This window comes from Giraffa tippelskirchi, chromosome 12, assembly GCF_054371585.1.
Source record: "Giraffa tippelskirchi isolate mGirTip1 chromosome 12, T2T-mGirTip1v1.2.pri, whole genome shotgun sequence".
NCBI classification, from domain to species: Eukaryota; Metazoa; Chordata; class Mammalia; order Artiodactyla; family Giraffidae; genus Giraffa; species Giraffa tippelskirchi.
The window spans coordinates 126,554,147-126,573,413 of record NC_137286.1 but is presented as its reverse complement, the minus strand read 5'-3'; the positions used below and the strand labels follow the sequence as shown (position 1 = coordinate 126,573,413).

The 19,267-nt window shown below is 35.7% G+C and overlaps 1 long non-coding RNA gene across 1 annotated transcript in view; it reads left to right on the top strand.

Annotated features, from left to right (window-relative positions):
• The first annotated feature begins 3,466 nt into the window (after positions 1 to 3,466).
• Positions 3,467 to 19,267, top strand: part of LOC145529442 (uncharacterized) — a 79,182-nt gene continuing 63,381 nt past the window's right edge. The window contains exons 1-2 of the long non-coding RNA XR_014071233.1: positions 3,467 to 3,879; positions 14,758 to 14,911. This is a non-coding gene — a long non-coding RNA (uncharacterized LOC145529442). The remainder of the gene's footprint in view (positions 3,880 to 14,757; positions 14,912 to 19,267) is intronic.

Sequence of the window (19,267 nt, the reverse complement as noted above, 5' to 3'; positions counted from 1 at the left end):
AGCTGTTTAAAATAAATGAAAATATTTCTATTTAAAATTAAATAAAAACACTACAGTTCCTCAGGAGAGATTCTTAGATTTGACTTTTCCAAGTGACCTACTTTTTAAGCAGTTATAATTACTTCCAATCATCTTTCTATTCAATTTATGAAATGAAGGCTTTGCTTTTTAATGGATAATCTTCATTCTATTAAAGATTGAAAGCAATGCCTATGGCTTAGTTATTTTTCACTGAAGCAAACTCTTTGGGGACTCAGTGCTTATCTTATAGTTAAAATTCATATTTCAGGAAATTAATTTCAGGCTTGAAAGACAAGAGACATGCATATATCCGATATGGTTATAGCATAAGAGACCAAGCAACTTTGATTTCTAAAGTACTAATTGTCATGTTCTGGAACTCCTTTGAGACAATGTAAGTTAGATACTAATTTTCAAAGAAGTCTACATGGAAATAATAAGTACAAAATAACAGACCCAGTATGTGTGGTTGATGTAATTAGAATGCTAATAGGAAATGCGTCAGTTAATGAAAGGCAAAAGTTCACATCATATTTAAACAAAGGCACTGTGAACAATTAAGGTTTTGAAATACTTAATAAAAAAATTGTATTTTCTTATTTTCTTTAAATCTGAAACAGTTATCATATACTTAGATAAATGAAGGAGATTTGATGGCACATTGTTTCTTTTCTTACAAGTCTAAATTGCGAACAGGTAATAATGGTCATGACTGGGCCTTCCTTGGTGGCTCAGTAGTAAAGAATTTAGCTGCCAGTGCAGGAGTTCGATCCCTGATCTGGAAGATCCCCTGCAGAAGGAAATGGCAACCTGCTTAAATATTCTTGCCTGGGAAATTCCATGGACAGAGGAGCCTGGCAGGCTACATACAGTTCATGGGCTTGCAAAGAGCTGGACACAACTTAGCAATTGAACAACATTAACAAAGATAGTCGAGAAGTGTTGTGTGTTTTGTTTTGGAATCCAGTGTTCTTTGAGTTTTGTTTTGGTGATATTTTGACTTTATAAAAACCAGGATATTAAGCTTAATTCTAAGAGCTACAGTTTTCTCCTCTATAAAGTGAAGATGATACTTAGGCTGGTAGTAATATAATTGTTTTGAAGGCAAATAATATACATTATGAAACAATATAATTTATTTATATAGTAAATAAACAATGTTAAGTTTCAAACTAGTAGTTACATGAAAAACTGGTAAATCACTTTAAAAAACAAAATCTTTCCATTTGCTTACCTTCAGTAGGCGCTAGAAACCAGTAATACTAGGTCAAGTGGCGAACTGATCTTAGCCAAGTTTTATTTGTTAAGCAATAGAGTTTTAAAAACAAATAATCCTAAAGGGCTATGATTCCTTCCATAATGTAAAAGAACAATAAAATTTAATATAAATTAAAGTAATAATTTTTTGATTTGGTTTCCACTTTACTCAATTCATTACTGAAAAATAAACATTCAAAAAATGAAGTTAAGTATATACCTATATCTCCAGGCAAGAATACTGGAGTGGGTTGCCATTTCCTTCTCCAGAGGATCTTCCCAACTCAGGGACTGAATCCTGGTCTCCTGCACTGCAGGCAGATTCCTTACTGTCTGTGCTACCTGGGAAGGCAATATACCTACCTAATGTCAAAGCTGATATCTGAATACAGGTTTTCTTAGCTCTAAAATCCGCATGTGTATATTTTGATTTCTAGTAGACCATCCCAGTCTTCAATTTTTTTCTTAAGATTTTAGTGTTCTTGGCAAGTCTTAGAAGTTTACTTATTTTCTCACGGAGTTCTAGTTGTATGTTCTTCTTTTCAGTATAATAAAGAATTTGATGCATGCTCAGATTATCTTTTAAGTGCATTTAAAATATATAAGGTTATTTAATGGAATTTTTAAATTACCAGAGTCTTCTTTATTCCCTCATCACCCAGGCCCCTATGTGGAAGCTTGAAACAGGAAGTTCTAACAGTCCATGATTAAAAGTGGTTTTGTAAATTGGAAGAAAGGTAAAAATAAATGTGCAGCCTTGAATTTCTGTGGATCAGTGAGGCATTTGAGTTCTACAATATCACTTTGTAGGTGATTTGATACTTGATTAATTAATTTGTATGTAATTTTTTTTTTAATTATAGCTAAAAATGTAGTTATCTTTGTAGCTCAAACACTTACCTAGGTTTTTTATCTTTGCTCTATAATTCTCGGAAAATATGTGAAAGCAGTCTAAAATAATTTACTTGTGGATAAGACATTGCTAAACAGAGAGTTATGAACTATTAGGGAATCCTTTATCAAGGATGGAGAGCAAAACCAAAATGCAATTATAGTTCTAGGGAAAAGTTACAGCCACACACTTAACACAATTTATAATATTCACGTAATCTTTAGACTTGTTATTACTTTTCCAAACAGTTTATTCTAGGAGTTCTAAGGATATTTAAGAATGGGATCTGTTTGTTAGATGTCCTGATTAATGAACATAATGTTTTTGTTTTTTCTTTTAAATAAGTCAACATTTTACTTATTATTTTAAGTGACTTAACATTTAAGTAAAATTTTCGAAATAAAAGTCGATTGGTGAATCATTTCTCAAAAAGCGGGAGAACTCTCTCTTAGAGACAGAGAGATAATGGCATAAAACACCCTGAACTTCCCTCCTCACACAGGTGTAGGGAATGTACAGCCACACATGGAGCCATTAACCTCTGAGAGAAATGCAGAAATTGGCTGAGTGAACCCTACAGGTTGAGAAAATACCCGCCTCAAAACAGGTAGGAAATGCTGAGTCACGCTCCCGTTGTAAACCCCAGGCCCACACAGCACCCTCCAATCAGGTGGGCACCCTGAGGAGCTTCTCCCTTTGGAGTGAAGGGCTTGTACTTCACATTTAGTGCCCAGATTTGTGAGACTCCCATGAGGGGGACGGGCCCCAAAGTCCAATCTGTGAAAGCCGAGCGCAATGAAAGCCATGGAAGAGTCCCGCAAACAAAGAAGCATTTTTGTGTGTGTTCTTCCCCCCACCCGCAGACCATAGAAACTTAGAAACTATGTATTTTCTGTCAACTTTATTTCCATTTCCCGTATAAACCTCTGGAAAAGCAAAGACCTCTCAGTGGTCCTTCTTACCATTCAGAGGCCTGAGCAGCGGGAGCGGCAGCTTTGACTCCAGCAGTGGCCTGAGGCCTGGTAAGTCCTCAGCAGTTCCAGTGCCTTCTGCGACAGCTGGTTGAAGACCAGTAACCTTGGGCAAAAGAGCAGTCTATTAAATCTGAAATTCCTTCCCATTTATGGCCTTTACAGCAGCTCCCAGCCCTCCTTTCCAATCTCTACAGGATCTGTGGAGAACAGGAGCAAACGCCTTGTGGGTTTTCCCTCCAAAAAGTGCCTTGCAAAGCGCAAACTCCAGAGCCAGACTGCTTCCGGTTAGCGGGTCTCCAGAGCCAGACTGCTTCCGGTTAGCGGGTCTGAGGGAGCGCCCTTGTAGCTCAGATGGCAGTGTCTGCTTCTCAGAGAAGAGAGCCTGATACGCAGAACAGTGGTAGACAGACTGACACCAGACGCCTCTGTGAGAGCTAGTGGGAAGCCCTGGGATCAGTAACCAGAGTTGCGGCTCCTGAAATGCTGCCTGGATCTGTTGAGTGCCAGTCCAGAAGCCAAGACGCAGCAATACCAGCGGCTCCACTGGCCCCAGCAAACGTCAGCGCAGCTCCCTGGTCAGTAATCCTGGAATATATGACTCACGTCAGCCAGGTTGTCCACGACAGCAGCGGCGCAAACTGCTGGAAATAGCGTCTCTGGGATTTTTCTCCGGTTTATGAAGTAGACGCCATCACTTTCCCTTGAGTGGATGTACCGTTCCATTGGGAAGCCAAGGTTGGTGAGTCCTAAGTAGATTCCTGTCTCAAAGAATTTGAGAATATCCTTATCCTTTATTTGCAGGATATTAATTTCTTTGGATATTGTAAACCTTCTGTTTAATTGAGTATGGGAACCCGGAACAACTTCATGGGGACCCTGCCTGTATCTCTTATAGTTTATTGTTTAGTGGTTTCCTCAGAGCTTACTCGGAGAAGGCAATGGCACCCCACTCCAGTACTCTTGCCTGGAACATCCCATGGACGGAGGAGCCTGGTGGGCTACAGTCCATGGGGTCGCGAAGAGTCGGACACGACTGAGCGACTTCACTTGCACTTTTCCCTTTCATGCACTGGAGAAGGAAATGGCAACCCACTCCAGTGTTCTTGCCTGGAGAATCCCAGGGACGGCGGAGCCTGGTGGGCTGCCTTCTATGGGGTCGCACAGAGTCGGACACGACTGAAGCGACTTAGCAGCAGCAGCAGCAGCAGAGCTTACTTAAAACTTAAATGCCTAAGTCTTGTGGGCATTTCAAAAAGCTTTCAAGAGGCATCCAGGAAATTCAGGAGAAGGCAAAAACCTATTTTTTTTAACTTCTCTTGCCTTTCATAATTATTAAAATATCTGATCCTGTTTTTATACTGTAAGCCATTCCCAAGCTCTTTTTAAATTATGCATGTGCAATATGCATGTGACGTAGGACTCGTTATTATCCCTGCTATAGAAAAGGATATTCAGAGGGTGATGATCTGTCTAAAGTGATACACTTGATAACTAGCTGAGCAAAAAAAAACAGGACTCAAGTCTCCACGTTATAATTTTGTACTGTATGTTTTATACAAATAGAACCTTACAAACAACTTTTTGAAAGCATGAGAACTCAGAGTTTACAATAAAAACCTACCCAAGAGTCTGCATGTGTGTGTCTGTGATATGTGTATTTGTGTTTGAATGTGCGTGTGTGCAGCTTCATAAGTCCCTGAAATTCCCAGTAAATTGACTAAAATATGAAGTCAGCCCATGAAATGATTTTGTAAACAACCTAACAACCTTAATTTGAACCTTAACCTGCAATAACCAAGGATTTTTCTTTTCATTTCAGGAGTGCTGTACTAATAGTAGAATAAAGTAATATTATTTTGTGTGCTTATCATAGTGTAAGATATTGAAAAACAGTAAAATAGTACTGGTTGAAAATCAACTTTTCTTCTTGATCAACAAACTTGCCTATACTCAAAATAGCCGAAATGACTCCCCCCCCCACCTCCACACACACACCAAACTGATTTAAGATGAGTGTATTTTGATTTTTCTACCTTAAAATTACAATGTTTATGAAAAGGTATATAATCAAAAATATTTTAATGTTAGTAAAGGTTATCTTCATTATTCTTACAATATTGAATCATATTTATTTTACCCTTGATGCATGATCTTTTGCCAGTCATGTTAAAATCTTCCTGTTTTATACTAAGTTTTCAAGTAGCAATAACAATGATGCTAATGCAATAAAGGATGACTTTAATATTACTTCACTTACATTGAAAGTTCATTTTGACTCATACGTCTTTGAAGTTCTATTTTATATTATATTTTTTCACCTTGTAAATTTTTTACACATCTCTTCTCTTCTATTTTCAAAAGAAAACTGGAAATGGGAGAGCTCTAGTATGTGAAAATAGATAAAACTGTCATATTCCTAGCATGGTAAAAGTAGATCAAAGTAACTTTTTATTGTGCTAAGAACAGTCTGTTGTAGTATTTCCAACTTAATTATTTATGCAGCAAGGTATATGATTGACTTTAAGATAAATCATGATTTTGCTCACATTTCTATCACTTTTCCTTTTGCATACTTTCACATCTATTTCTCTTTTACTAAAATATACAATATTCCCATGATTTTTTTTTTTAAATAATTGACTTCTATTTGATAAACAGAATTCCCTTTTGACTTATTTCCACTAGACAACAATAATCTTCATAATGATTTGGGTTCCTCTGCAAACAAATAAAACCTATCTATACTTATTTTAAAAATTGTCCAAGTGATTGAGAAAAGTTAAAAGTAAAAGTTACTCTAAAAAATGATTTCTAAAATATGGAAAGCTATTTGATATTCTCGGTTCGTCATTTAAGCATATTCAATAATTTTGAAATTTTTTTGTTTTGCATTTTAATTTCTTGGTTCCCCTCACTGAGGACACATTTATACCATCAGATTATTCTTTAAATAATACATTGGTAAGTATTCACAGTTATTATAATAGTCAAAGATATTAATAAGGTAATACACTGTCTAATACCATGCCTTATACCATACTGCCTTATAAAAAAATTGGCTTTGCTCTGTTGAGTAATTGGGAGAATAAGCTAAGAGTGGTCCCTTAACTTTAATACTGTTGTCATACAGGTTCTAGCACTAACTGTAAGGCTATTTATTTCCCCACCATAGTAAAATAACAGGTTTGAAGAAAGACCTAGACAGCTCCTTATGTTCTCTCTGAGACTGCCATTTTTCTTTACTTCCATTCGCAAATATCCTGCCTAAGTGTCCAGTCCCATAAAAAGGAGACATGGATGACCTAGAATCTGTCAATCAGAGTGAAGTAAGTAAGAAAGAGAAAAACAAACATTGTATATTAACACTTATAGGTGGAATCTAGAAAAATGGTACTGATGAACCTATTTACAGAGCAGGGATAGAGACACAGACATAGAGAATGGACATGTGGACACTAGACTGGGGAGGGAGGAAATGAATTGGGAGATTAGGATTGGCATATATATATATATGCGGAGAAGGCAATGGCACCCCACTCCAGTACTCTTGCCTGGAAAATCCATGGATGGAAAAGCCTGGCAGGCTGATTCAGTCCATGGGGTTGCTAAAAGTCGGACATGACTGAGTGACTTCACTTTCACTTTTCCCTTTCATGCACTGGAGAAGGAAATGGCAACCCACTCCAGTATTCTTGCCTGGAGAATCCCAGAAACGGCGGAGCCTGGTGGGCTGCTGTCTTTGGGGTCGCACAGACTCGAACACGACTGAAGCGACTTAGCAGCAGCAGCAGCAGCAGTATATATATATATGTATATATATATATATATATATATATATATATACACTACATGTGTAAAATAGATAGCTAGTGGGAACCTGCTGTATATCACAGAGAGCTCAACCCAGTGCTCTGTGTTGACCTAGAGTGGGATGATGGGGAGGGAGGGGCTATATGCATTCATATAGCTGATTCACTTCATTGCACTGCAGAAACTAAAGCAACATGGTAAGGCAATTATATCCCAATTAAAAAAAGAGAGAGACTATAATTAGTATAGCTACCTACAGTTCCATGATCATCATGACTAACTCCTTAATTTAGATGAGAGTTAGACTCATCATGTCCTTTATTCTAGGTTATCTCAGTTCCCAGTAGTTAGTCAACCTCCCCCAAATCCTTTAAAATCTAGACTCTCAAAAGACCAGCACGTTGATGTGCTTGTGTTTATGTATTATAATGTGATTCCAACCTGTTTGCAGTCATCTATCTTTCTGTAATCCCCACATTCAGCAAAGATTTTAGTGTGCTTCCTTGGTTTTACCAGTTATATCATTCAATATAAATGTATGACCTATTCTCCATAGTTTCTTGATGTTTTCTCCTCTAATTTTTCTTCCATTAGACCTCAGACATACTAATTGTCACACTTAGATTTTCAGTGAGAAATAATTGAATCACCTCTTGAATTTCAATATCTTATATCCTTCTGTTAATAACTATCTTTATAATGCAATCACTCAAATACCCTGATTCTAAAATTTTTATAGATATTTCCATAACCTACAAGTTACTGAAATTTTTACTTTTCATCAACCCCTCACTGCCTGACTTTTCTGCACACAAAACCAGTTGTCAACATTTATCTCCTTGCATATATCCTCAAACTTCCTCTCTCCCTTGATTAAATTTCTGAGATTGATGGGGGTTGTGGATTAAAGCCACATCTGAATTTTACATTCTGCCTGCAAGGCAGCTTGTGAATATATCTATGGACACATATACACGAGGTGCACATTCTCACCTCTCATTAATCAATATAACCCTCAAGGAAGTTCTCCTATATTTATATCAATTCATTTTTCCTATTTTTCTATGCAACTAATTTTCTAAGCTGCCTTCTCAGTCCTCAGTCAGTTTTGCTTCTTACATCACTGAGCTAATGTACACAATCAGAAGAGATCTCTCATATCTACTCAGTGTCAAAATTATCAAACTTTTCCTTTGTTTTCCTTTTAAAATGAATAAATTAGAAATATTTCCATGCAAGGCCAAAATCTCCATGTGTGCATTGAATCCCACTGGTGCATCTCTACAAAGAATTTCTGTTTGAAAGCCTCCTCAAGAATAATTCCTATTAACATAAGGAAATTATTTAATATAGTTCACTGCAAAACAAGTGAAAAAACAGCATCCTTAATCCAGCATCCTCCTCCATTTACCAGTCTCCTGAATGCTCCTGTTTTGAGGCAAATCATCAAGGAGTGCTCTATTTACATTATTCTCTTTTCTCACCTATTGAATTCTCTGGAATCCAGGTCAGTCAGATCATTGTCCCCACTACACAAAAGAAAAGCCCAGTGATCACCACTATTCCAATATAATGGCAATTTTCATTCTACAACTCATTCAATATATTAACTGCATTTGACATAGATTGGTTTTCTATGACAACCAGTTTATTTTGGATATCAACTTACTACCATGATCATTTAAAACTTTCTCTCTAGGTAGATAGGTAGCTAGATTGATAGATATGATTACATATTTTTCTTTTGTATCTTTCCAAAATCTATACTGTATAACAGCTCAAAAAGTCTGAGCCTCTTCTTAGTTAAGTGATTCTCTCCATACTTAATTGTTTAATAGACTTTATTTTTTTACAGCAGTTTTAGATTCACAACAAAATTAAGAGGAAAGCCCAGAGATTTTCCATAAACATCTTGTCTCCACATATGCATTGACTCCTCTATTACCAATGTTCTCCAGAGTGGAACGTTTATTATAATTGCTGAACATATATTGAAACATCAGTATCACCCAAAATCCACTCTTGGTTTTGTGCATTTGGTTTGTATGGAGATGACATATATTCTTCATTTTAGTATCATATACAGTTTATTCGCATCTGCAAAAATCCTCTGTGTTCCAACTATTCACCACTCATCCCTACCCAATCCCTAGAACTCACTGATCATTTTGTTATTTCTATAATTTTGTTTTTTCCAGAATATCATGTAGTTGGAATCATATAGTATTAGCCTTTTCAGATTGGTTTCTCTCATTTATTAATATGCATTTAAGATTCCTCCACCTCATTTCATGACTTGATAGCTCATTTCTTTTTAGTTCTGAATTATATTCCAATGTCTGGAATACTACAGGTTACTTCCAAATTTTGACATTAATAGATCAAACTGCTATAATATCCATGTGCAGGTAATTTCCGGAATATAAGTTTTTAACATCTTTGGATAAATATGTTTAATAAGTTGAATTGAAGGATTGTATAGTAAGAGTATATTTAGTTCTATAAGAAACCACCAAACAGTCTTCCAAAGTGGTCTTATTATTTTGCATTCCCACTAGCAATAAAAGAGTTCACATGGCTGCACATACTTGACAGCATTTGATGTTACTGGTGTTCCAGATTTCTGCCATTCTAGTAGGCAGGTAGCGGTATCTTATTTTAATTTCTATTTCTGTGACAGCGTATGATGTGGAACATCTTTTCATATGCTTACTTGCCATATGTATATCTTCTTTGATGAGGTGCCTATTGAGATCTTGGCCCATTTTTAATCAGGTTGTTTTATTTCTGTTGAATTTTAAGATTTATTTGTATATTTTGAATAACAATCGTTTATCAGATATGTCTCTTGAGAACATTTTCTTCCAGTCAGTGGCTTGTCTTCTCATTCTCTTGACATTGTCTTTTGCAGAGCAGAGGTTTTAATTTTAATGAAGTCCAGCTTTTCAATTCTTTAATGGATCATGTCTTTAAATTTGTATCTAAAAGCTCATCATCATACTCAATATACCCAGGTCATCATACACTTAGAAATTTTGTAGTTTTGTGTTTTTAATTTAGATCTGTGACCCATTTGGAGTTAAGTTTTGTAAAGGGTATAAAGTCTATGTCTAGTTTTGTTTTTTGCATGTGGAGGTCCTACAGTTCCATGGACATTTACTGAAAAGACTATCTTTGTTCTATTGCATTACCTTCATTCCTTTGTCAAAGATCAGTTGACCATATTTTTGTGAGTCTATTTCTGAGCTGTCTACTATGTTCCATTGATCTATATATCTATTATCTTGCCAACACCACACAGTCCTGCTTACTTACCTTTATAGTAAGCTTTGGATTCTGGCAGTGTTGCTTCTCCAACTTTATTCTTCAAGTTTTGTGTGGATACTCTGGGACTTTGCCTCTCCTATATAAATGTTAGAATTTATATATATATATATGTATATATATATATATATATCTTCAAAACAAATTGCTGGGACTTTGATCAGGATTGCATTGAATCTATAGATCAGTTGGAAACTATTGACATATTGACAATAATGAATATTTCTATATATGAACATGGAATATCTCTCCACTTATATAGCTTTTTTTTGATTTGTTAAAGTTTTGCAGTTTTTCTTATATAGAGCCTGTCCAAATTTTGTTAGATTTATATTTAAGTACTCAATTTTGGGGGTGTGACTATAAATAATGTTTTGTTCTTAATGTCTAATTTCACTGATTTACTGCTGGCCTATACGATAAAATTTGACTTTTTTATATGAACTTTATATCCTGTGACTTCTTTGTAATAAGTTAGTTCCAGGATTGTTTCATAGATTCTTTTGGATTTTCCAATAGACTATCATGTTATCTGAGAACAAACACAGTTATTATTTCTTCCTTCCTGTTTTTCCTTCCTTTTCTTAATACATTAGTTAGGACTTCTAGTAAGGTGTTGAAAAACAATGGTGAGAGGGTACATCCTTGCCTTATTCCTGATTTTAGTGAGAAAACTTAGAATTTCTTACTTTGAGTTTCTAAGTTTGATATTAGCTGTAAGTTATTTGTAGATATTGTTTATCAACTTGAAGAAAGTGTTTACTGAGAGTTTTTGTAATGAATAAGTGTTAGATTTTTTCAAATGCATTTTCTACATCAATGATTAACTTTTATGTTTGTTATCCATAATGGATTCTATTTTTATCATAAAATTAACCTAAGAGAATATTCTTTCTGCAACAGAAAAATAAAATAAATGTGATGGTTACATTCAATCTTCCATTGCACTAGCTATACCAGAAGAGTTATTTAGCCTCATATATATATATACACATAGAGAGAGAGAGAGAGTGTGTAGTAGCAATCTGGAGAAATCTAAGTTCCTATATAAGGGAATGGATGAGAAAATCCGAGAGCTTTAACTCAGAAAGTTCTGGCCTAGTCAGCTGAAAGGACTTTTAATTTAATGTAATAATGTTGAATGGAACTGCTCACTTTTGAGGGGGGGAGGTAGCTGACTTAGGTCAGTTATTCTCTAGGAGTAGATCCTGAGGAGGGGATTCTTGTTCAAGTATTATTTGGGGAATGCTTTCAGGAGGAGGGAAATTGAGAAAGCAAGAAGGGATATAAAAAGAAAGTTAAACAAGAATATACCCTTAGCTTTAGAAACTCAGAGAAGTCCTGGAACACATCTTAGAACATTTTTTTTTTTTCACTTTGAGACAACAGGCTTATCTTTGGCATCCCCATGCCAGTCAGGCATTAGGCAATGTCTGGGTAAAGTGGATCCCATTTAATGAAACTGTGAAAGTAAAATAAGCTCCCTTTATGATTCAGTCTTGGGTACTATGAACCCACAATGCTAGACTAGAAGGAATGATTAGCTTTTTTCCCTGAAGTATTTTGTCCAATTAAAACACCAGGATTATTGCAAACCACACTATTAGTCCTTCTATCTGAGACTTCTTAATCTAAACAGAAATTTGAACAATAAATGTGATATATGTATGATTGATTTCATGATTAGTATAATGATGAATTTTAAATGTTTTTTGTAGTCCAAAGCTCTCTTTTTAATATATATATATACATATATACATACATACATATATATATATATTAGAAATTGTGTGTGAGAAGCAGCTGTTTCTTAAAATGGCCAAGAATTTGTACTATTTATCTCTTTTCATTCCTTTTTTTTTTTTTTAAGTTTCTTTTTTTCTTTTTTTTTATAAATTTATTTATTTTAGTTGGGGGCTAATTACTTTACAATATTGTTAATAGTTTTTGCAATACATTGACATGAATCAGCCATGGGTTTACATGAGTTCCCCTTCCTGGACCCCCCACCCACCTCCCTCCCCATCCCATCCCTCTGGGTCATCCCATTGCCCTGGCCCTAAGCCCTTGTCTCATGCATCGAACATGGAATGGTGTTCTGTTTCACATATGATAATATACATGTTTCAATGCTATTCTCCCAGAACGTCCCACCCTTACCTTCTCCCTCAGAGTCCATAAAATTGTTCTATGCATCTGTGTCTCTTATTCTGTCTCGCATATAGGATTATCGTTACCATCTTTCAAATTCCATATATATGCATTAGTATACTGTATTGTTGTTTTTCTTTCTGGCTTACTTCACTGTGTATAATGGGCTCCAGTTTCATCCATCTCAGTAGAACCGATTCAAAAGATTTATATATGATACCTGATATTTTTTTCTGTCAATAGCCAATCACACATGCTTCTAATATTTTTTCCAACTTTTCATCCAAGAGTTATAAGGTCATTACATCCATGATGTCTTCTCATTAACAAAAGTGACCAGTTTACCAGTTCTTTTTATCACTCTATTGCCTGAATCATTATTTTTCCCGTGCTGCAATAAGAGTTTCTCCCTTTTTCTGCTCACTGCAGCACATGTGAAATGTGCCACACATTATAGTTATTTGTTAAAGTTAGCATCTCCTCTGTGACTGCCTATTTCTATTTATAGCAGAATGGGGTCATCTAGGCTAAGGTAGTAGCAAACTATTTTAAAGTCCAGTGGCTTCTGTTCAGTCGCTCAGTCATGTCCGACTCTTTGCAATCCCATGGACTGTAGCACACCAGGCTTCCCTGTCCATCACCAACTCTCAGAACTTGCTCAAACTCGTGTCCATCGAGTTGGTGATACCATCCAATCATCTCATCCTGTCATCCCCTTCTTCTCCTGCCTTCAATCTTTCCTAGCATCAAGGTCTTTTCCAATTAGTCAGATCTTAGCATCTTCAGCATCAGTCCTTCCAATGATTATTCAGGGCTGATTTCCTTTAGGATTGACTGGTTTGATCTCTGTGCAGTCCAAGGGACTCTCAAGTGTCTTCTCCAACACCACAGTTCAAAAGCATCAGTTCATCAATAAAGCTTTCTTTATAGTGGCTTTCCAGTGGCTTAGTAAAACAACATTTTATTACACTTTTCCCAACGTGAGTTGGTTAGCTTAATATTAGCCTTGCTAGAAAACACAGATTATTTTCATTTCATTTTGACTTTGCTTCCAAGATCACTATGCAGTAGAAGCAAACAATATAAATAGCATTATGACTTGTAATACTTCTGCGAGAAATGTCTCCTGTCACTTAAATTACCACTCCATTGGCCTAATCAAGTCATAGGTCCATTCCTAACTTTAACAGGTCAGAGAAACACAGTCCTATCATGTGCTTCTTTAGAGAAATAGCCCAGAAGTCTTTGGTGAATAGCCTGAAATCTAACACAATGTTTGTATACCAATGACACAAAGGGAAGTAAAAAAGATCTATACATAGAGAGTGAAGGGAAGTTTAGAACTTACCCAGCATCATTTTTGAATAATAAATATTCTCTTTCATTGCAAATGTTTGAATAGATCTTTTTTAAATTTAATTTTGTGTTATGATTTTGAACTTCTAGCAAACAGTTGAAGATATAGGAATTGTACTTCAGGAGGGGTTTTGTTTTGCTCACAGATCATAGAGCTCAGAACCCATATCCTTAAAACAAACAAAAAAAATAATGAATAATTATATGTTCTTTTGAGATATAGAGTTAATTCTGGTTAATTGTATCTTTTTATAATAATATATTTTGTCTAGAATGTAGTGATTAAGCCTTTTTTGGAATAATGATGTATTCTGATTTTCATTTGCATATCTTTTTTTTTTCTTTTTGAAATACATCACACTAATATACTTTTTCAAACTTTTAATTTAAAAAACAAGTTTAAAAATGTCTTTTAAAATCTGTATGGTAAGCTATTTGATTAGAGGAAGATGAACATTCTTTTTATTCTTATAAATTTTGTCAACCATTGCTGCTGCTGCTGCTGCTGCTGCTAAGTCGCTTCAGTCGTGTCCGACTCTGTGCGACCCCATAGACGGCAGTCCACCAGACTCCGCCATCCCTAGGATTCTCCAGGCAAGAATACTGGAGTGGGTTGCCATTTCCTTCTCCAGTGCATGAAAGGGAAAAGTGCAAGTGAAGTCGCTCAGTCGTGTCCGACTCTTAGCGACCCCATGGAGCCTACCAGGCTCCTCCGTCCAGGGATGTTCCAGGCAAGAGTACTGGAGTGGGGTGCCATTGCCTTCTCCGTGTCAACCACTACCACCTCATAAAACCCTGCAGGTAAATTTGATATTCTCTGTTGTTTTTCCTTAATCCTGCTGAATGAATCGATTTAAATGTCTTATTTAGAGGCTCAAAATGCCACTGAACATGCCAAGATTTGTTTTCTAAACTGTGATTCTGCTTGTGTTTTGTTTTTTGCTATTTTTGTTTCCTTCTCTATCCATTCAGATGCAGTGGACGCCTGGCTTCCAGTCATTTGCATCACAATAACACCCAGTGGCAAGCTAGAGAGCCCTGGCCTGGAGCCAGAGAAGCAGGCTGCCCGGGACTTCCTTGTGCTTTCACTGCTCCTTCAATGGACCTTTGGTATTAGCTGAAAAAGGTGCAATAAATTGGGCTGTTTCTTTAGCTGAAACCCTATGATTGAATTAAACAGCATTTTAATATTTTATAGGACTCTCAGAACATATGTTAAAAATCTAGCTGAATGTGCTGTGGTCTAATGGACTGGAAAGGCATTATGTCCACTCTAGTAATTTTCTTGGCTACCTTTTTTATTGTTAATGTTTCAGCAGTTTCATTCTATGTCACTGAATGGTCAGAGCGATTTTCACTCACAAGTCAAAACTAGGCAGTTATTTTCTTTTTATAATTTTCCATTTTTTCTTTACCTTTTTTTTTAATAGTGAATTGAGGCAAATACCTTTATCTTAAAACCTTAGCCCCAGAAAACTGAAAGGTGTCTGATTATAGCTGAACAAAGCTTGAATTGCAAACAAAAATTATTACTCTACTACTAGGAAAAGTCATTTAAGCATTCACATAACACATACCTAAGAAGTAAAATCTTTCCAGAATTGAAGTCTAGAGACAAAAAATAAAAATAGTTTTGACATTATCCCCTTCTCACACATACTCATAACTGAAAATGAATAACTTTTGTTTCATCATTTCAAAATAAAATGTGACAAACATGCTACTTTAAAACCTGAGTTTTATGATCTCACCAATGTAAATTTGTTCATCTGTTTATCAATTTAATGATTATTATTTATTGCTTGCTACATTTCAGGAATGATGCTAGATTCTGTGCCTAAAATAAATTTATAATCTCCTAAATAAGAGACGGCAATGGCACCCCACTCCAGTACTCTTGCCTGGAAAATCCCATGGACAGAAGAGCCTGGTAGGCTGCAGTCCGTGGGGTCATGAAGAGGCAGACACGACTGAGCGACTTCACTTTCACTTTTCAGTTTCATGCATTGGAGAAGGAAATGACAACCCACTCTAGTGTTCTTGCCTGGAGAATCCCAGGGACAGAGGAGCCTGGTAGGCTTCCGTCTATGGGGTCGCACAGAGTCGGACACGACTGAAGCGACACAGCAGCAGCAGCAGCAAATAAGAGAAACTAGTATACAGACAGTTGAATATGGTATGCTTAAAACATCAAAGTTTGGTTGGGTCAAAGTTCCATTTGCAAGTGATTTTGCTTTGTAAGTATTTCAATCTTAATTTTAGTCTCTTATAGAGAAGGAATCTCTTCAAATGGTATTTACCTAGTGCCTAGTATCCAATATTGCAAATAACTTTCTTCCTAATCTTGTTAATTGATAATTTCTTACTATATACAACATAATTCATAGTACTAATGCTATTTTATTTTTTCTATATACCTGTAGTTACTCTGCAATGCTAAATATATTGCCATGCCTTACAACAATAATAACTCCATGTGAAAGTATCATTAGTCACCAGTGTACAGTTCTCTTCCAATTTTTTGCATAGGAGAGGATCATGATGAAGTTAGGGGTAGCCAAGTTTTTGCTTTGGCCATGAAATGTGAGTGAAAGTGCATGTTGTACCTTCTCAGTGAAGACTATCTGAACGACACTCTTAAAAGTTGCAAGTTCTCACGATCAACAACCCTTATGACACTGTTGGCTTTGTTTTCTGCATAGTATTTATTACCATTTAGAAAACAAAGTTATAATTGTTGCATGCTTTCCCATACTCTGAAAGGTACATATTTGAATGTGAGATCAACAAAGGCAAAGTATTTCTTCAATTTTTCAACTGATATTTGTTCTTTCTCTTTAGGTCTAAAATAGTGCTTGGAATATAGAAAATACTGTGTAAATTAACAGTTGTCACTGGGAGGGTATGTGATAAGGCAGGTGTAATGCTTATTTCCAAAACACTGAAGATACACATAAGTGTGTGTATGTGTGTGCATGTGTATAATATGCACACATACATACTTTGGAGTTAATATAGACACATTTTATATATATTATTTACATATTATATATCAATATGCATTAAAAGTATGAAATGCATTTATTTATATAAAAAAATATACATATATGTATATATAGAAAACTAGAGATACATACAAGTGTACACACATACACTATTTCTTGTGTGCTTGAGTTCTCTTGTTATTACACTTTACATTGTTCATTTATATTACACGTATTTTTATAAATGGTATAGTTCACTAAGAGTATTAAAAGAGTAAGTGTAGTGCGCGAGTAAGTTTAGGAGACTTAGATGAGAGAGGATTAATATTATGCCAAGTAAAATATTTCATTTTAAGAGTTCAGAGACTGTGTATTTCTGATTATGATGATGTATTGGTGTGGCAGTGGGATATAAAGTTAAAGTGGAATGAAATGAAAATTGCTGCAGTGGATGGGTTTAAGACCAGGTTTAATAGCTCTTGACATCATGAAGGATGGTGGCAGGTTAGTTGATTGGAATGAGTGTCATTCAGGAACCCAAACTAATTTAGAAGAGCAGCCATGAGTGTGGTAGAATCATCTGATTACTATTTTACAAAAATGTAGAAATTTTTTGGTGTGTTTTTAATAATAGCCTTAAAATCAATACAAGTTTTCAGCTTCCTGTCATTTCCCTTATCTCTGTTTATTAAAGAATTGAATTCTGGAAAGCTAGAAGGGAATCCAAACTTTGATTAAAAATAAGACAAGGATGTTGAGAAAAGTTAAAAATAAATTTAAATCAAGTAAGCCATAAAACGTTTTTTTTTTTTTTTTTAACTTCCACATAGTGGAGAATGTAAACATATTCTCTAAGAATCAGTTTCATTAACTTGAGGAATAAAGCTTTGTGCTGAGTGAACTACTGTTTTCAAGAAGTGAAAGTCAGGACAAAACATTCAGTCCTATACATTTAGTCAAGAGAGAAGAAAAATATTAGAAATTTGTCTTTGAGAAAATTTAAGCATGACCTGACACTGCATAACAGCTCCAAATGCCACAGCTCAGTTTCTGAATTTGAGTGGAAGAAAATAAAATTTATGAGAAATGTAGTGGTCCATAAGTCATAATTGATGTAGTTTTTAGACTGTGACTTAACATGAGCTAATTGGAAGGGGTTGTCATTCTCTTCTTCAGGGGATCTTCCCAACCCAGGGAAAAAACCCAGGTCTCCTGTATTCCAGGGAAGCCTGATAAAGGCAGAAATTTTTAGTTATTTCTTGATTGACTCAGGATTGAAATGTTTTGTGGAGTAAGAGGACAAATAAGAACCAGCTAGTGGCTCCAATTGTTGAATAATAACCTAGCAATTTAAGGAAAAAAAATTGTATCCATTCTTCTGTCAATGGACATCTAGGTTGCCTCCATGTCCAAGCAATTGTAAAAAGTGCTGCAACAAATGTTGGAGCACCTATATCTTTCTCAACTGTGGTTTTCTCAGTGTATATGCCCAGTAGTGAGATTGTTGGGTCCTATGGTAGTTCTATTCCTAGTTTTTTTAAAGAATCTCCGTACAATTCTCCATAGTGTTGTATCAGTTCAGCCCAGTGCTCTGTGACAAACTAGAGTGGCGGGAGGGGTGAGGGATGGGGAGGGAGGTTGAGGAAGGAGGGGAGCCCATGTATGCCTGAGCTGATTCATTTATGTATGACAGAAACTGGCAGAATATAGTTAAGCAGTTACCCTCCAATATTTTTTTTTTTAATTTCAGCACCGATAAAATTCAAACCCCAATAATGGGAAACATATGGAAAAAAAGAAAAGAAAACAACCCTGAAGAATTAGGCAGTAGCCAGGTTACAATTATTTTGAGAAATGGAAGCTTTTGGTTGGAAAGAACTAAGGAATCAGATTGTAGGAATATTCCGGGGGAGAAAAGTCTAGAGTTTTCCCCTTTACCTTCATGTTGTGAGCCTGAGGGCTTGAAGCTAGAGATAACATAACATGATATTGAGGTCAAAGTTGAAAACCCGACCCAGGTTGTACTCACAAATATCAATTCATACTTTTGAGGCAGTAGGGATGTTTGTGATGCTACAAATTCTCTAAAATAACACAAAACATAAGAAATGATTTCATTATTATGCACCATGTGTTCAGACCTTGTCATCCTAGATTCCTGCCAGACCCACTCGTACCAAAAAGGTGGCAAAGCAGTCGAACCAACAGGTAGAGTAATATTAAGAAAATGATAGACTTTTAATAATAGTTTAAGGAACCAAGAACTTGAAGATGACTGGACTGCAGACCTCTGAACACTCTTTTACATAATCCTTGGAACAGGGAATAATGAAAAGGAAAGCTACACTTAAAAGCAAGAGTAAAGTTTATAATACAATGATTTGGACATAACTTGAGGCAGAGTTCACATGGAATGATGAGGTTTACATAGCAATCTTAAATGTACACCTCTCCTCCACTCATGTGATGAACTCATTGTAGGGAATAATTTAGATTTT